The 16,647-nt window shown below is 40.6% G+C and overlaps 23 non-coding genes across 23 annotated transcripts; all 23 read left to right on the top strand.

Moving 5' to 3' along the window:
• The first annotated feature begins 408 nt into the window (after positions 1-408).
• Positions 409-480, top strand: Trnae-cuc (transfer RNA glutamic acid (anticodon CUC)). The gene has a single exon. It is a non-coding gene; the product is annotated as a tRNA-Glu (tRNA).
• Positions 481-1,101: 621 nt separating this feature from the next.
• Positions 1,102-1,173, top strand: Trnae-cuc (transfer RNA glutamic acid (anticodon CUC)). The gene has a single exon. It is a non-coding gene; the product is annotated as a tRNA-Glu (tRNA).
• Positions 1,174-1,848: 675 nt separating this feature from the next.
• Positions 1,849-1,920, top strand: Trnae-cuc (transfer RNA glutamic acid (anticodon CUC)). Its single transcript has one exon. It is a non-coding gene; the product is annotated as a tRNA-Glu (tRNA).
• Positions 1,921-2,541: 621 nt separating this feature from the next.
• On the top strand, positions 2,542-2,613 carry Trnae-cuc (transfer RNA glutamic acid (anticodon CUC)). The gene has a single exon. It is a non-coding gene; the product is annotated as a tRNA-Glu (tRNA).
• Positions 2,614-3,263: 650 nt separating this feature from the next.
• On the top strand, positions 3,264-3,335 carry Trnae-cuc (transfer RNA glutamic acid (anticodon CUC)). Its single transcript has one exon. It is a non-coding gene; the product is annotated as a tRNA-Glu (tRNA).
• Positions 3,336-3,956: 621 nt separating this feature from the next.
• On the top strand, positions 3,957-4,028 carry Trnae-cuc (transfer RNA glutamic acid (anticodon CUC)). Its single transcript has one exon. It is a non-coding gene; the product is annotated as a tRNA-Glu (tRNA).
• Positions 4,029-4,678: 650 nt separating this feature from the next.
• On the top strand, positions 4,679-4,750 carry Trnae-cuc (transfer RNA glutamic acid (anticodon CUC)). Its single transcript has one exon. It is a non-coding gene; the product is annotated as a tRNA-Glu (tRNA).
• Positions 4,751-5,371: 621 nt separating this feature from the next.
• On the top strand, positions 5,372-5,443 carry Trnae-cuc (transfer RNA glutamic acid (anticodon CUC)). Its single transcript has one exon. It is a non-coding gene; the product is annotated as a tRNA-Glu (tRNA).
• A 650-nt stretch (positions 5,444-6,093) lies between these two features.
• Trnae-cuc (transfer RNA glutamic acid (anticodon CUC)) lies at positions 6,094-6,165 on the top strand. The gene has a single exon. It is a non-coding gene; the product is annotated as a tRNA-Glu (tRNA).
• A 621-nt stretch (positions 6,166-6,786) lies between these two features.
• Trnae-cuc (transfer RNA glutamic acid (anticodon CUC)) lies at positions 6,787-6,858 on the top strand. Its single transcript has one exon. It is a non-coding gene; the product is annotated as a tRNA-Glu (tRNA).
• Positions 6,859-7,508: 650 nt separating this feature from the next.
• On the top strand, positions 7,509-7,580 carry Trnae-cuc (transfer RNA glutamic acid (anticodon CUC)). Its single transcript has one exon. It is a non-coding gene; the product is annotated as a tRNA-Glu (tRNA).
• Positions 7,581-8,201: 621 nt separating this feature from the next.
• Positions 8,202-8,273, top strand: Trnae-cuc (transfer RNA glutamic acid (anticodon CUC)). Its single transcript has one exon. It is a non-coding gene; the product is annotated as a tRNA-Glu (tRNA).
• Positions 8,274-8,923: 650 nt separating this feature from the next.
• Positions 8,924-8,995, top strand: Trnae-cuc (transfer RNA glutamic acid (anticodon CUC)). The gene has a single exon. It is a non-coding gene; the product is annotated as a tRNA-Glu (tRNA).
• A 621-nt stretch (positions 8,996-9,616) lies between these two features.
• Positions 9,617-9,688, top strand: Trnae-cuc (transfer RNA glutamic acid (anticodon CUC)). The gene has a single exon. It is a non-coding gene; the product is annotated as a tRNA-Glu (tRNA).
• Positions 9,689-10,338: 650 nt separating this feature from the next.
• Trnae-cuc (transfer RNA glutamic acid (anticodon CUC)) lies at positions 10,339-10,410 on the top strand. Its single transcript has one exon. It is a non-coding gene; the product is annotated as a tRNA-Glu (tRNA).
• Positions 10,411-11,031: 621 nt separating this feature from the next.
• Positions 11,032-11,103, top strand: Trnae-cuc (transfer RNA glutamic acid (anticodon CUC)). Its single transcript has one exon. It is a non-coding gene; the product is annotated as a tRNA-Glu (tRNA).
• Positions 11,104-11,753: 650 nt separating this feature from the next.
• Positions 11,754-11,825, top strand: Trnae-cuc (transfer RNA glutamic acid (anticodon CUC)). The gene has a single exon. It is a non-coding gene; the product is annotated as a tRNA-Glu (tRNA).
• Positions 11,826-12,446: 621 nt separating this feature from the next.
• Positions 12,447-12,518, top strand: Trnae-cuc (transfer RNA glutamic acid (anticodon CUC)). The gene has a single exon. It is a non-coding gene; the product is annotated as a tRNA-Glu (tRNA).
• Positions 12,519-13,168: 650 nt separating this feature from the next.
• On the top strand, positions 13,169-13,240 carry Trnae-cuc (transfer RNA glutamic acid (anticodon CUC)). Its single transcript has one exon. It is a non-coding gene; the product is annotated as a tRNA-Glu (tRNA).
• Positions 13,241-13,861: 621 nt separating this feature from the next.
• Positions 13,862-13,933, top strand: Trnae-cuc (transfer RNA glutamic acid (anticodon CUC)). The gene has a single exon. It is a non-coding gene; the product is annotated as a tRNA-Glu (tRNA).
• Positions 13,934-14,583: 650 nt separating this feature from the next.
• Trnae-cuc (transfer RNA glutamic acid (anticodon CUC)) lies at positions 14,584-14,655 on the top strand. Its single transcript has one exon. It is a non-coding gene; the product is annotated as a tRNA-Glu (tRNA).
• A 620-nt stretch (positions 14,656-15,275) lies between these two features.
• Trnae-cuc (transfer RNA glutamic acid (anticodon CUC)) lies at positions 15,276-15,347 on the top strand. The gene has a single exon. It is a non-coding gene; the product is annotated as a tRNA-Glu (tRNA).
• A 650-nt stretch (positions 15,348-15,997) lies between these two features.
• Trnae-cuc (transfer RNA glutamic acid (anticodon CUC)) lies at positions 15,998-16,069 on the top strand. The gene has a single exon. It is a non-coding gene; the product is annotated as a tRNA-Glu (tRNA).
• The last annotated feature ends 578 nt before the right edge of the window (positions 16,070-16,647 follow it).

The raw sequence follows: 16,647 nt of genomic DNA, 5'->3' as shown, positions 1-16,647 counted from the left end.
TGTGCTGTTCGGTGTAGACTTTATGTTGTGTGTCATTGTTTTACTGATTTATCAATGGACATTTTTGTAAATATACCTATGTGCATGTGTATAGTAAGTGAGTGCGTATTTCCTACATGCAAGGTAAACAACATTGCTGTCAATGTATATAAAATACTAAGTAAATGTCATATATGCGAGAGTGCGCCTTGTTATTAGATAGGACAAATTGTATGGATAACTTGTTGGAGTGGCATGTTATTAGATGACTAAAAGTCTAAATCATTCTTCATTTCAAAGTAAGGCGAAGAGACTTATACTCTTCACTGTCGTTGTTTCAAAGGGGCAGTTCTGTTCCATCTATGGATGTGACCTTGCCCTGATTTTCGAAGAGACATGTCAATCTTATGTCCAGATATACCATCAGTGTCCCAGGTGGTCTAGTGGTTAGGATTTGGCGCTCTCACCGCCACGGCCGGGGTTCCATTCCCCGTCTGGGAAGTAACTTTTTTCCATTTTAAGATTTGGGAATAATTTGTCTGGAGTCAGCCACAACGCCTTAATTGCTCTACATTGTGTGTATTGCCCTCACTCTACAACATACGTAACAACACACCTAAATACTACTTTGCTATCTAGTTCCATTGGAGGAAAGGTGTACTGTTCACATACTTCACTTCGCTATAAACACAAAAAAGCATCTCGGCACTCCGATTGTCCCATAAATAAGTGAAAAGGCATATTTGAGACTCACCAATATTGAGGAATATTTCAGCATCAATTGCTGTACGTGTCATACTACAAAATGAAATCCTCCGAATAAAATCCATGCCTTCTCTGTCCTGGACAAGAGTAGACTCGGCGGGTTCCTTGCTTAATTTGGCACATGCAACATGAGTGTCTCATGGCAATGTGGAAGCCACAGCTATTATTCATTCCAAGGGTGAACTGCACCCAAGCCTTCCTCTACAATTAATTCATTTACGATTGAAACTATATTGGAAGTAAGAAAAGAGAGACAGAAGGAAGAGTGCATGGGTAAGTGTCATCTAGGAAATATCACGTTGTGGCAACATGTTCCTACTTGAAGCAATACCTTGCTCCATCCCTAACATTGCAAGGTCCCAGGTGGTCTAGTGGTTAGGATTTGGCGCTCTCACCGCCACGGCCGGGGTTCGATTCCCCGTCTGGGAAGTACATTTTTCGCATATTTTTTTCTCAGTATTTATCAACTCCTCCTCACGTTTCATTCAGTTCAGCCGGAATTTCACTTTGCCTCTTTTTTTCGCAAGAAAACTAAGCCCAAACACTGTCACTGTAAAGGACGTCCACACAGTTCGTATATACAATTAACACTTGCACATCATAAGTATATATTTGTGTACATCCTTACTTTCGACAATGTGTTACATCCTTACTTTCGACAATGTGTAGACTCATTCTTATCTTGTGTGTCATTGTTGTGCTGTTCGGTGTAGACTTTATGTTGTGTGTCATTGTTTTACTGATTTATCAATGGACATTTTTGTAAATATACCTATGTGCATGTGTATAGTAAGTGAGTGCGTATTTCCTACATGCAAGGTAAACAACATTGCTGTCAATGTATATAAAATACTAAGTAAATGTCATATATGCGAGAGTGCGCCTTGTTATTAGATAGGACAAATTGTATGGATAACTTGTTGGAGTGGCATGTTATTAGATGACTAAAAGTCTAAATCATTCTTCATTTCAATGTAAGGCGAAGAGACTTATACTCTTCACTGTCGTTGTTTCAAAGGGGCAGTTCTGTTCCATTTATGGATGTGACCTTGCCCTGATTTTCGAAGAGACATGTCAATCTTATGTCCAGATATACCATCAGTGTCCCAGGTGGTCTAGTGGTTAGGATTTGGCGCTCTCACCGCCACGGCCGGGGTTCGATTCCCCGTCTGGGAAGTAACTTTTTTCCATTTTAAGATTTGGGAATAATTTGTCTGGAGTCAGCCACAACGCCTTAATTGCTCTACATTGTGTGTATTGCCCTCACTCTACAACATACGTAACAACACACCTAAATACTACTTTGCTATCTAGTTCCATTGGAGGAAAGGTGTACTGTTCACATACTTCACTTCGCTATAAACACAAAAAAGCATCTCGGCACTCCGATTGTCCCATAAATAAGTGAAAAGGCATATTTGAGACTCACCAATATTGAGGAATATTTCAGCATCAATTGCTGTACGTGTCATACTACAAAATGAAATCCTCCGAATAAAATCCATGCCTTCTCTGTCCTGGACAAGAGTAGACTCGGCGGGTTCCTTGCTTAATTTGGCACATGCAACATGAGTGTCTCATGGCAATGTGGAAGCCACAGCTATTATTCATTCCAAGGGTGAACTGCACCCAAGCCTTCCTCTACAATTAATTCATTTACGATTGAAACTATATTGGAAGTAAGAAAAGAGAGACAGAAGGAAGAGTGCATGGGTAAGTGTCATCTAGGAAATATCACGTTGTGGCAACATGTTCCTACTTGAAGCAATACCTTGCTCCATCCCTAACATTGCAAGGTCCCAGGTGGTCTAGTGGTTAGGATTTGGCGCTCTCACCGCCACGGCCGGGGTTCGATTCCCCGTCTGGGAAGTACATTTCTCGCATATTTTTTTCTCAGTATTTATCAACTCCTCCTCACGTTTCATTCAGTTCAGCCGGAATTTCACTTTGCCTCTTTTTTTCGCAAGAAAACTAAGCCCAAACACTGTCACTGTAAAGGACGTCCACACAGTTCTTATATACAATTAACACTTGCACATCATAAGTATATATTTGTGTACATCCTTACTTTCGACAATGTGTAGACTCATTCTTATCTTGTGTGTCATTGTTGTGCTGTTCGGTGTAGACTTTATGTTGTGTGTCATTGTTTTACTGATTTATCAATGGACATTTTTGTAAATATACCTATGTGCATGTGTATAGTAAGTGAGTGCGTATTTCCTACATGCAAGGTAAACAACATTGCTGTCAATGTATATAAAATACTAAGTAAATGTCATATATGCGAGAGTGCGCCTTGTTATTAGATAGGACAAATTGTATGGATAACTTGTTGGAGTGGCATGTTATTAGATGACTAAAAGTCTAAATCATTCTTCATTTCAAAGTAAGGCGAAGAGACTTATACTCTTCACTGTCGTTGTTTCAAAGGGGCAGTTCTGTTCCATCTATGGATGTGACCTTGCCCTGATTTTCGAAGAGACATGTCAATCTTATGTCCAGATATACCATCAGTGTCCCAGGTGGTCTAGTGGTTAGGATTTGGCGCTCTCACCGCCACGGCCGGGGTTCCATTCCCCGTCTGGGAAGTAACTTTTTTCCATTTTAAGATTTGGGAATAATTTGGCTGGAGTCAGCCACAACGCCTTAATTGCTCTACATTGTGTGTATTGCCCTCACTCTACAACATACGTAACAACACACCTAAATACTACTTTGCTATCTAGTTCCATTGGAGGAAAGGTGTACTGTTCACATACTTCACTTCGCTATAAACACAAAAAAGCATCTCGGCACTCCGATTGTCCCATAAATAAGTGAAAAGGCATATTTGAGACTCACCAATATTGAGGAATATTTCAGCATCAATTGCTGTACGTGTCATACTACAAAATGAAATCCTCCGAATAAAATCCATGCCTTCTCTGTCCTGGACAAGAGTAGACTCGGCGGGTTCCTTGCTTAATTTGGCACATGCAACATGAGTGTCTCATGGCAATGTGGAAGCCACAGCTATTATTCATTCCAAGGGTGAACTGCACCCAAGCCTTCCTCTACAATTAATTCATTTACGATTGAAACTATATTGGAAGTAAGAAAAGAGAGACAGAAGGAAGAGTGCATGGGTAAGTGTCATCTAGGAAATATCACGTTGTGGCAACATGTTCCTACTTGAAGCAATACCTTGCTCCATCCCTAACATTGCAAGGTCCCAGGTGGTCTAGTGGTTAGGATTTGGCGCTCTCACCGCCACGGCCGGGGTTCGATTCCCCGTCTGGGAAGTACATTTCTCGCATATTTTTTTCTCAGTATTTATCAACTCCTCCTCACGTTTCATTCAGTTCAGCCGGAATTTCACTTTGCCTCTTTTTTTCGCAAGAAAACTAAGCCCAAACACTGTCACTGTAAAGGACGTCCACACAGTTCTTATATACAATTAACACTTGCACATCATAAGTATATATTTGTGTACATCCTTACTTTCGACAATGTGTAGACTCATTCTTATCTTGTGTGTCATTGTTGTGCTGTTCGGTGTAGACTTTATGTTGTGTGTCATTGTTTTACTGATTTATCAATGGACATTTTTGTAAATATACCTATGTGCATGTGTATAGTAAGTGAGTGCGTATTTCCTACATGCAAGGTAAACAACATTGCTGTCAATGTATATAAAATACTAAGTAAATGTCATATATGCGAGAGTGCGCCTTGTTATTAGATAGGACAAATTGTATGGATAACTTGTTGGAGTGGCATGTTATTAGATGACTAAAAGTCTAAATCATTCTTCATTTCAATGTAAGGCGAAGAGACTTATACTCTTCACTGTCGTTGTTTCAAAGGGGCAGTTCTGTTCCATCTATGGATGTGACCTTGCCCTGATTTTCGAAGAGACATGTCAATCTTATGTCCAGATATACCATCAGTGTCCCAGGTGGTCTAGTGGTTAGGATTTGGCGCTCTCACCGCCACGGCCGGGGTTCGATTCCCCGTCTGGGAAGTAACTTTTTTCCATTTTAAGATTTGGGAATAATTTGGCTGGAGTCAGCCACAACGCCTTAATTGCTCTACATTGTGTGTATTGCCCTCACTCTACAACATACGTAACAACACACCTAAATACTACTTTGCTATCTAGTTCCATTGGAGGAAAGGTGTACTGTTCACATACTTCACTTCGCTATAAACACAAAAAAGCATCTCGGCACTCCGATTGTCCCATAAATAAGTGAAAAGGCATATTTGAGACTCACCAATATTGAGGAATATTTCAGCATCAATTGCTGTACGTGTCATACTACAAAATGAAATCCTCCGAATAAAATCCATGCCTTCTCTGTCCTGGACAAGAGTAGACTCGGCGGGTTCCTTGCTTAATTTGGCACATGCAACATGAGTGTCTCATGGCAATGTGGAAGCCACAGCTATTATTCATTCCAAGGGTGAACTGCACCCAAGCCTTCCTCTACAATTAATTCATTTACGATTGAAACTATATTGGAAGTAAGAAAAGAGAGACAGAAGGATGAGTGCATGGGTAAGTGTCATCTAGGAAATATCACGTTGTGGCAACATGTTCCTACTTGAAGCAATACCTTGCTCCATCCCTAACATTGCAAAGTCCCAGGTGGTCTAGTGGTTAGGATTTGGCGCTCTCACCGCCACGGCCGGGGTTCGATTCCCCGTCTGGGAAGTACATTTTTCGCATATTTTTTTCTCAGTATTTATCAACTCCTCCTCACGTTTCATTCAGTTCAGCCGGAATTTCACTTTGCCTCTTTTTTTCGCAAGAAAACTAAGCCCAAACACTGTCACTGTAAAGGACGTCCACACAGTTCGTATATACAATTAACACTTGCACATCATAAGTATATATTTGTGTACATCCTTACTTTCGACAATGTGTAGACTCATTCTTATCTTGTGTGTCATTGTTGTGCTGTTCGGTGTAGACTTTATGTTGTGTGTCATTGTTTTACTGATTTATCAATGGACATTTTTGTAAATATACCTATGTGCATGTGTATAGTAAGTGAGTGCGTATTTCCTACATGCAAGGTAAACAACATTGCTGTCAATGTATATAAAATACTAAGTAAATGTCATATATGCGAGAGTGCGCCTTGTTATTAGATAGGACAAATTGTATGGATAACTTGTTGGAGTGGCATGTTATTAGATGACTAAAAGTCTAAATCATTCTTCATTTCAATGTAAGGCGAAGAGACTTATACTCTTCACTGTCGTTGTTTCAAAGGGGCAGTTCTGTTCCATCTATGGATGTGACCTTGCCCTGATTTTCGAAGAGACATGTCAATCTTATGTCCAGATATACCATCAGTGTCCCAGGTGGTCTAGTGGTTAGGATTTGGCGCTCTCACCGCCACGGCCGGGGTTCGATTCCCCGTCTGGGAAGTAACTTTTTTCCATTTTAAGATTTGGGAATAATTTGGCTGGAGTCAGCCACAACGCCTTAATTGCTCTACATTGTGTGTATTGCCCTCACTCTACAACATACGTAACAACACACCTAAATACTACTTTGCTATCTAGTTCCATTGGAGGAAAGGTGTACTGTTCACATACTTCACTTCGCTATAAACACAAAAAAGCATCTCGGCACTCCGATTGTCCCATAAATAAGTGAAAAGGCATATTTGAGACTCACCAATATTGAGGAATATTTCAGCATCAATTGCTGTACGTGTCATACTACAAAATGAAATCCTCCGAATAAAATCCATGCCTTCTCTGTCCTGGACAAGAGTAGACTCGGCGGGTTCCTTGCTTAATTTGGCACATGCAACATGAGTGTCTCATGGCAATGTGGAAGCCACAGCTATTATTCATTCCAAGGGTGAACTGCACCCAAGCCTTCCTCTACAATTAATTCATTTACGATTGAAACTATATTGGAAGTAAGAAAAGAGAGACAGAAGGAAGAGTGCATGGGTAAGTGTCATCTAGGAAATATCACGTTGTGGCAACATGTTCCTACTTGAAGCAATACCTTGCTCCATCCCTAACATTGCAAGGTCCCAGGTGGTCTAGTGGTTAGGATTTGGCGCTCTCCCCGCCACGGCCGGGGTTCGATTCCCCGTCTGGGAAGTACATTTCTCGCATATTTTTTTCTCAGTATTTATCAACTCCTCCTCACGTTTCATTCAGTTCAGCCGGAATTTCACTTTGCCTCTTTTTTTCGCAAGAAAACTAAGCCCAAACACTGTCACTGTAAAGGACGTCCACACAGTTCGTATATACAATTAACACTTGCACATCATAAGTATATATTTGTGTACATCCTTACTTTCGACAATGTGTAGACTCATTCTTATCTTGTGTGTCATTGTTGTGCTGTTCGGTGTAGACTTTATGTTGTGTGTCATTGTTTTACTGATTTATCAATGGACATTTTTGTAAATATACCTATGTGCATGTGTATAGTAAGTGAGTGCGTATTTCCTACATGCAAGGTAAACAACATTGCTGTCAATGTATATAAAATACTAAGTAAATGTCATATATGCGAGAGTGCGCCTTGTTATTAGATAGGACAAATTGTATGGATAACTTGTTGGAGTGGCATGTTATTAGATGACTAAAAGTCTAAATCATTCTTCATTTCAATGTAAGGCGAAGAGACTTATACTCTTCACTGTCGTTGTTTCAAAGGGGCAGTTCTGTTCCATCTATGGATGTGACCTTGCCCTGATTTTCGAAGAGACATGTCAATCTTATGTCCAGATATACCATCAGTGTCCCAGGTGGTCTAGTGGTTAGGATTTGGCGCTCTCACCGCCACGGCCGGGGTTCGATTCCCCGTCTGGGAAGTAACTTTTTTCCATTTTAAGATTTGGGAATAATTTGGCTGGAGTCAGCCACAACGCCTTAATTGCTCTACATTGTGTGTATTGCCCTCACTCTACAACATACGTAACAACACACCTAAATACTACTTTGCTATCTAGTTCCATTGGAGGAAAGGTGTACTGTTCACATACTTCACTTCGCTATAAACACAAAAAAGCATCTCGGCACTCCGATTGTCCCATAAATAAGTGAAAAGGCATATTTGAGACTCACCAATATTGAGGAATATTTCAGCATCAATTGCTGTACGTGTCATACTACAAAATGAAATCCTCCGAATAAAATCCATGCCTTCTCTGTCCTGGACAAGAGTAGACTCGGCGGGTTCCTTGCTTAATTTGGCACATGCAACATGAGTGTCTCATGGCAATGTGGAAGCCACAGCTATTATTCATTCCAAGGGTGAACTGCACCCAAGCCTTCCTCTACAATTAATTCATTTACGATTGAAACTATATTGGAAGTAAGAAAAGAGAGACAGAAGGAAGAGTGCATGGGTAAGTGTCATCTAGGAAATATCACGTTGTGGCAACATGTTCCTACTTGAAGCAATACCTTGCTCCATCCCTAACATTGCAAGGTCCCAGGTGGTCTAGTGGTTAGGATTTGGCGCTCTCACCGCCACGGCCGGGGTTCGATTCCCCGTCTGGGAAGTACATTTCTCGCATATTTTTTTCTCAGTATTTATCAACTCCTCCTCACGTTTCATTCAGTTCAGCCGGAATTTCACTTTGCCTCTTTTTTTCGCAAGAAAACTAAGCCCAAACACTGTCACTGTAAAGGACGTCCACACAGTTCTTATATACAATTAACACTTGCACATCATAAGTATATATTTGTGTACATCCTTACTTTCGACAATGTGTAGACTCATTCTTATCTTGTGTGTCATTGTTGTGCTGTTCGGTGTAGACTTTATGTTGTGTGTCATTGTTTTACTGATTTATCAATGGACATTTTTGTAAATATACCTATGTGCATGTGTATAGTAAGTGAGTGCGTATTTCCTACATGCAAGGTAAACAACATTGCTGTCAATGTATATAAAATACTAAGTAAATGTCATATATGCGAGAGTGCGCCTTGTTATTAGATAGGACAAATTGTATGGATAACTTGTTGGAGTGGCATGTTATTAGATGACTAAAAGTCTAAATCATTCTTCATTTCAAAGTAAGGCGAAGAGACTTATACTCTTCACTGTCGTTGTTTCAAAGGGGCAGTTCTGTTCCATCTATGGATGTGACCTTGCCCTGATTTTCGAAGAGACATGTCAATCTTATGTCCAGATATACCATCAGTGTCCCAGGTGGTCTAGTGGTTAGGATTTGGCGCTCTCACCGCCACGGCCGGGGTTCGATTCCCCGTCTGGGAAGTAACTTTTTTCCATTTTAAGATTTGGGAATAATTTGTCTGGAGTCAGCCACAACGCCTTAATTGCTCTACATTGTGTGTATTGCCCTCACTCTACAACATACGTAACAACACACCTAAATACTACTTTGCTATCTAGTTCCATTGGAGGAAAGGTGTACTGTTCACATACTTCACTTCGCTATAAACACAAAAAAGCATCTCGGCACTCCGATTGTCCCATAAATAAGTGAAAAGGCATATTTGAGACTCACCAATATTGAGGAATATTTCAGCATCAATTGCTGTACGTGTCATACTACAAAATGAAATCCTCCGAATAAAATCCATGCCTTCTCTGTCCTGGACAAGAGTAGACTCGGCGGGTTCCTTGCTTAATTTGGCACATGCAACATGAGTGTCTCATGGCAATGTGGAAGCCACAGCTATTATTCATTCCAAGGGTGAACTGCACCCAAGCCTTCCTCTACAATTAATTCATTTACGATTGAAACTATATTGGAAGTAAGAAAAGAGAGACAGAAGGATGAGTGCATGGGTAAGTGTCATCTAGGAAATATCACGTTGTGGCAACATGTTCCTACTTGAAGCAATACCTTGCTCCATCCCTAACATTGCAAGGTCCCAGGTGGTCTAGTGGTTAGGATTTGGCGCTCTCACCGCCACGGCCGGGGTTCGATTCCCCGTCTGGGAAGTACATTTTTCGCATATTTTTTTCTCAGTATTTATCAACTCCTCCTCACGTTTCATTCAGTTCAGCCGGAATTTCACTTTGCCTCTTTTTTTCGCAAGAAAACTAAGCCCAAACACTGTCACTGTAAAGGACGTCCACACAGTTCGTATATACAATTAACACTTGCACATCATAAGTATATATTTGTGTACATCCTTACTTTCGACAATGTGTAGACTCATTCTTATCTTGTGTGTCATTGTTGTGCTGTTCGGTGTAGACTTTATGTTGTGTGTCATTGTTTTACTGATTTATCAATGGACATTTTTGTAAATATACCTATGTGCATGTGTATAGTAAGTGAGTGCGTATTTCCTACATGCAAGGTAAACAACATTGCTGTCAATGTATATAAAATACTAAGTAAATGTCATATATGCGAGAGTGCGCCTTGTTATTAGATAGGACAAATTGTATGGATAACTTGTTGGAGTGGCATGTTATTAGATGACTAAAAGTCTAAATCATTCTTCATTTCAATGTAAGGCGAAGAGACTTATACTCTTCACTGTCGTTGTTTCAAAGGGGCAGTTCTGTTCCATCTATGGATGTGACCTTGCCCTGATTTTCGAAGAGACATGTCAATCTTATGTCCAGATATACCATCAGTGTCCCAGGTGGTCTAGTGGTTAGGATTTGGCGCTCTCACCGCCACGGCCGGGGTTCGATTCCCCGTCTGGGAAGTAACTTTTTTCCATTTTAAGATTTGGGAATAATTTGTCTGGAGTCAGCCACAACGCCTTAATTGCTCTACATTGTGTGTATTGCCCTCACTCTACAACATACGTAACAACACACCTAAATACTACTTTGCTATCTAGTTCCATTGGAGGAAAGGTGTACTGTTCACATACTTCACTTCGCTATAAACACAAAAAAGCATCTCGGCACTCCGATTGTCCCATAAATAAGTGAAAAGGCATATTTGAGACTCACCAATATTGAGGAATATTTCAGCATCAATTGCTGTACGTGTCATACTACAAAATGAAATCCTCCGAATAAAATCCATGCCTTCTCTGTCCTGGACAAGAGTAGACTCGGCGGGTTCCTTGCTTAATTTGGCACATGCAACATGAGTGTCTCATGGCAATGTGGAAGCCACAGCTATTATTCATTCCAAGGGTGAACTGCACCCAAGCCTTCCTCTACAATTAATTCATTTACGATTGAAACTATATTGGAAGTAAGAAAAGAGAGACAGAAGGAAGAGTGCATGGGTAAGTGTCATCTAGGAAATATCACGTTGTGGCAACATGTTCCTACTTGAAGCAATACCTTGCTCCATCCCTAACATTGCAAGGTCCCAGGTGGTCTAGTGGTTAGGATTTGGCGCTCTCACCGCCACGGCCGGGGTTCGATTCCCCGTCTGGGAAGTACATTTCTCGCATATTTTTTTCTCAGTATTTATCAACTCCTCCTCACGTTTCATTCAGTTCAGCCGGAATTTCACTTTGCCTCTTTTTTTCGCAAGAAAACTAAGCCCAAACACTGTCACTGTAAAGGACGTCCACACAGTTCTTATATACAATTAACACTTGCACATCATAAGTATATATTTGTGTACATCCTTACTTTCGACAATGTGTAGACTCATTCTTATCTTGTGTGTCATTGTTGTGCTGTTCGGTGTAGACTTTATGTTGTGTGTCATTGTTTTACTGATTTATCAATGGACATTTTTGTAAATATACCTATGTGCATGTGTATAGTAAGTGAGTGCGTATTTCCTACATGCAAGGTAAACAACATTGCTGTCAATGTATATAAAATACTAAGTAAATGTCATATATGCGAGAGTGCGCCTTGTTATTAGATAGGACAAATTGTATGGATAACTTGTTGGAGTGGCATGTTATTAGATGACTAAAAGTCTAAATCATTCTTCATTTCAAAGTAAGGCGAAGAGACTTATACTCTTCACTGTCGTTGTTTCAAAGGGGCAGTTCTGTTCCATCTATGGATGTGACCTTGCCCTGATTTTCGAAGAGACATGTCAATCTTATGTCCAGATATACCATCAGTGTCCCAGGTGGTCTAGTGGTTAGGATTTGGCGCTCTCACCGCCACGGCCGGGGTTCGATTCCCCGTCTGGGAAGTAACTTTTTTCCATTTTAAGATTTGGGAATAATTTGTCTGGAGTCAGCCACAACGCCTTAATTGCTCTACATTGTGTGTATTGCCCTCACTCTACAACATACGTAACAACACACCTAAATACTACTTTGCTATCTAGTTCCATTGGAGGAAAGGTGTACTGTTCACATACTTCACTTCGCTATAAACACAAAAAAGCATCTCGGCACTCCGATTGTCCCATAAATAAGTGAAAAGGCATATTTGAGACTCACCAATATTGAGGAATATTTCAGCATCAATTGCTGTACGTGTCATACTACAAAATGAAATCCTCCGAATAAAATCCATGCCTTCTCTGTCCTGGACAAGAGTAGACTCGGCGGGTTCCTTGCTTAATTTGGCACATGCAACATGAGTGTCTCATGGCAATGTGGAAGCCACAGCTATTATTCATTCCAAGGGTGAACTGCACCCAAGCCTTCCTCTACAATTAATTCATTTACGATTGAAACTATATTGGAAGTAAGAAAAGAGAGACAGAAGGATGAGTGCATGGGTAAGTGTCATCTAGGAAATATCACGTTGTGGCAACATGTTCCTACTTGAAGCAATACCTTGCTCCATCCCTAACATTGCAAGGTCCCAGGTGGTCTAGTGGTTAGGATTTGGCGCTCTCACCGCCACGGCCGGGGTTCGATTCCCCGTCTGGGAAGTACATTTTTCGCATATTTTTTTCTCAGTATTTATCAACTCCTCCTCACGTTTCATTCAGTTCAGCCGGAATTTCACTTTGCCTCTTTTTTTCGCAAGAAAACTAAGCCCAAACACTGTCACTGTAAAGGACGTCCACACAGTTCGTATATACAATTAACACTTGCACATCATAAGTATATATTTGTGTACATCCTTACTTTCGACAATGTGTAGACTCATTCTTATCTTGTGTGTCATTGTTGTGCTGTTCGGTGTAGACTTTATGTTGTGTGTCATTGTTTTACTGATTTATCAATGGACATTTTTGTAAATATACCTATGTGCATGTGTATAGTAAGTGAGTGCGTATTTCCTACATGCAAGGTAAACAACATTGCTGTCAATGTATATAAAATACTAAGTAAATGTCATATATGCGAGAGTGCGCCTTGTTATTAGATAGGACAAATTATATGGATAACTTGTTGGAGTGGCATGTTATTAGATGACTAAAAGTCTAAATCATTCTTCATTTCAATGTAAGGCGAAGAGACTTATACTCTTCACTGTCGTTGTTTCAAAGGGGCAGTTCTGTTCCATCTATGGATGTGACCTTGCCCTGATTTTCGAAGAGACATGTCAATCTTATGTCCAGATATACCATCAGTGTCCCAGGTGGTCTAGTGGTTAGGATTTGGCGCTCTCACCGCCACGGCCGGGGTTCGATTCCCCGTCTGGGAAGTAACTTTTTTCCATTTTAAGATTTGGGAATAATTTGGCTGGAGTCAGCCACAACGCCTTAATTGCTCTACATTGTGTGTATTGCCCTCACTCTACAACATACGTAACAACACACCTAAATACTACTTTGCTATCTAGTTCCATTGGAGGAAAGGTGTACTGTTCACATACTTCACTTCGCTATAAACACAAAAAAGCATCTCGGCACTCCGATTGTCCCATAAATAAGTGAAAAGGCATATTTGAGACTCACCAATATTGAGGAATATTTCAGCATCAATTGCTGTACGTGTCATACTACAAAATGAAATCCTCCGAATAAAATCCATGCCTTCTCTGTCCTGGACAAGAGTAGACTCGGCGGGTTCCTTGCTTAATTTGGCACATGCAACATGAGTGTCTCATGGCAATGTGGAAGCCACAGCTATTATTCATTCCAAGGGTGAACTGCACCCAAGCCTTCCTCTACAATTAATTCATTTACGATTGAAACTATATTGGAAGTAAGAAAAGAGAGACAGAAGGATGAGTGCATGGGTAAGTGTCATCTAGGAAATATCACGTTGTGGCAACATGTTCCTACTTGAAGCAATACCTTGCTCCATCCCTAACATTGCAAGGTCCCAGGTGGTCTAGTGGTTAGGATTTGGCGCTCTCACCGCCACGGCCGGGGTTCGATTCCCCGTCTGGGAAGTACATTTCTCGCATATTTTTTTCTCAGTATTTATCAACTCCTCCTCACGTTTCATTCAGTTCAGCCGGAATTTCACTTTGCCTCTTTTTTTCGCAAGAAAACTAAGCCCAAACACTGTCACTGTAAAGGACGTCCACACAGTTCTTATATACAATTAACACTTGCACATCATAAGTATATATTTGTGTACATCCTTACTTTCGACAATGTGTAGACTCATTCTTATCTTGTGTGTCATTCTTGTGCTGTTCGGTGTAGACTTTATGTTGTGTGTCATTGTTTTACTGATTTATCAATGGACATTTTTGTAAATATACCTATGTGCATGTGTATAGTAAGTGAGTGCGTATTTCCTACATGCAAGGTAAACAGCATTGCTGTCAATGTATATAAAATACTAAGTAAATGTCATATATGCGAGAGTGCGCCTTGTTATTAGATAGGACAAATTGTATGGATAACTTGTTGGAGTGGCATGTTATTAGATGACTAAAAGTCTAAATCATTCTTCATTTCAATGTAAGGCGAAGAGACTTATACTCTTCACTGTCGTTGTTTCAAAGGGGCAGTTCTGTTCCATTTCTGGATGTGACCTTGCCCTGATTTTCGAAGAGACATGTCAATCTTATGTCCAGATATACCATCAGTGTCCCAGGTGGTCTAGTGGTTAGGATTTGGCGCTCTCACCGCCACGGCCGGGGTTCGATTCCCCGTCTGGGAAGTAACTTTTTTCCATTTTAAGATTTGGGAATAATTTGTCTGGAGTCAGCCACAACGCCTTAATTGCTCTACATTGTGTGTATTGCCCTCACTCTACAACATACGTAACAACACACCTAAATGCTGCTTTGCTATCTAGTTCCATTGGAGGAAAGGTGTACTGTTCACATACTTCACTTCGCTATAAACACAAAAAAGCATCTCGGCACTCCGATTGTCCCATAAATAAGTGAAAAGGCATATTTGAGACTCACCAATATTGAGGAATATTTCAGCATCAATTGCTGTACGTGTCATACTACAAAATGAAATCCTCCGAATAAAATCCATGCCTTCTCTGTCCTGGACAAGAGTAGACTCGGCGGGTTCCTTGCTTAATTTGGCACATGCAACATGAGTGTCTCATGGCAATGTGGAAGCCACAGCTATTATTCATTCCAAGGGTGAACTGCACCCAAGCCTTCCTCTACAATTAATTCATTTACGATTGAAACTATATTGGAAGTAAGAAAAGAGAGACAGAAGGAAGAGTGCATGGGTAAGTGTCATCTAGGAAATATCACGTTGTGGCAACATGTTATACTTGAAGCAATACCTTGCTCCATCCCTAACATTGCAAGGTCCCAGGTGGTCTAGTGGTTAGGATTTGGCGCTCTCACCGCCACGGCCGGGGTTCGATTCCCCGTCTGGGAAGTACATTTTTCGCATAGTTTTTTCTCAGTATTTATCAACTCCTCCTCACGTTTCATTCACTTCAGCCGGAATTTCACTTTGCCTCTTTTTTTCGCAAGAAAACTAAGCCCAAACACTGTCACTGTAAAGGACGTCCACACAGTTCTTATATACAATTAACACTTGCACATCATAAGTATATATTTGTGTACATCCTTACTTTCGACAATGTGTAGACTCATTCTTATCTTGTGTGTCATTGTTGTGCTGTTCGGTGTAGACTTTATGTTGTGTGTCATTGTTTTACTGATTTATCAATGGACATTTTTGTAAATATACCTATGTGCATGTGTATAGTAAGTGAGTGCGTATTTCCTACATGCAAGGTAAACAACATTGCTGTCAATGTATATAAAATACTAAGTAAATGTCATATATGCGAGAGTGCGCCTTGTTATTAGATAGGACAAATTGTATGGATAACTTGTTGGAGTGGCATGTTATTAGATGACTAAAAGTCTAAATCATTCTTCATTTCAAAGTAAGGCGAAGAGACTTATACTCTTCACTGTCGTTGTTTCAAAGGGGCAGTTCTGTTCCATCTATGGATGTGACCTTGCCCTGATTTTCGAAGAGACATGTCAATCTTATGTCCAGATATACCATCAGTGTCCCAGGTGGTCTAGTGGTTAGGATTTGGCGCTCTCACCGCCACGGCCGGGGTTCGATTCCCCGTCTGGGAAGTAACTTTTTTCCATTTTAAGATTTGGGAATAATTTGGCTGGAGTCAGCCACAACGCCTTAATTGCTCTACATTGTGTGTATTGCCCTCACTCTACAACATACGTAACAACACACCTAAATACTACTTTGCTATCTAGTTCCATTGGAGGAAAGGTGTACTGTTCACATACTTCACTTCGCTATAAACACAAAAAAGCATCTCGGCACTCCGATTGTCCCATAAATAAGTGAAAAGGCATATTTGAGACTCACCAATATTGAGGAATATTTCAGCATCAATTGCTGTACGTGTCATACTACAAAATGAAATCCTCCGAATAAAATCCATGCCTTCTCTGTCCTGGACAAGAGTAGACTCGGCGGGTTCCTTGCTTAATTTGGCACATGCAACATGAGTGTCTCATGGCAATGTGGAAGCCACAGCTATTATTCATTCCAAGGGTGAACTGCACCCAAGCCTTCCTCTACAATTAATTCATTTACGATTGAAACTATATTGGAAGTAAGAAAAGAGAGACAGAAGGATGAGTGCATGGGTAAGTGTCATCTAGGAAATATCACGTTGTGGCAACATGTT

The sequence above is a fragment of the Haliotis asinina genome, chromosome 14 (genome assembly GCF_037392515.1).
Source record: "Haliotis asinina isolate JCU_RB_2024 chromosome 14, JCU_Hal_asi_v2, whole genome shotgun sequence".
Lineage (NCBI taxonomy): Eukaryota > Metazoa > Mollusca > Gastropoda > Lepetellida > Haliotidae > Haliotis > Haliotis asinina.
This window is presented reverse-complemented; position numbering and strand designations above follow the sequence as displayed.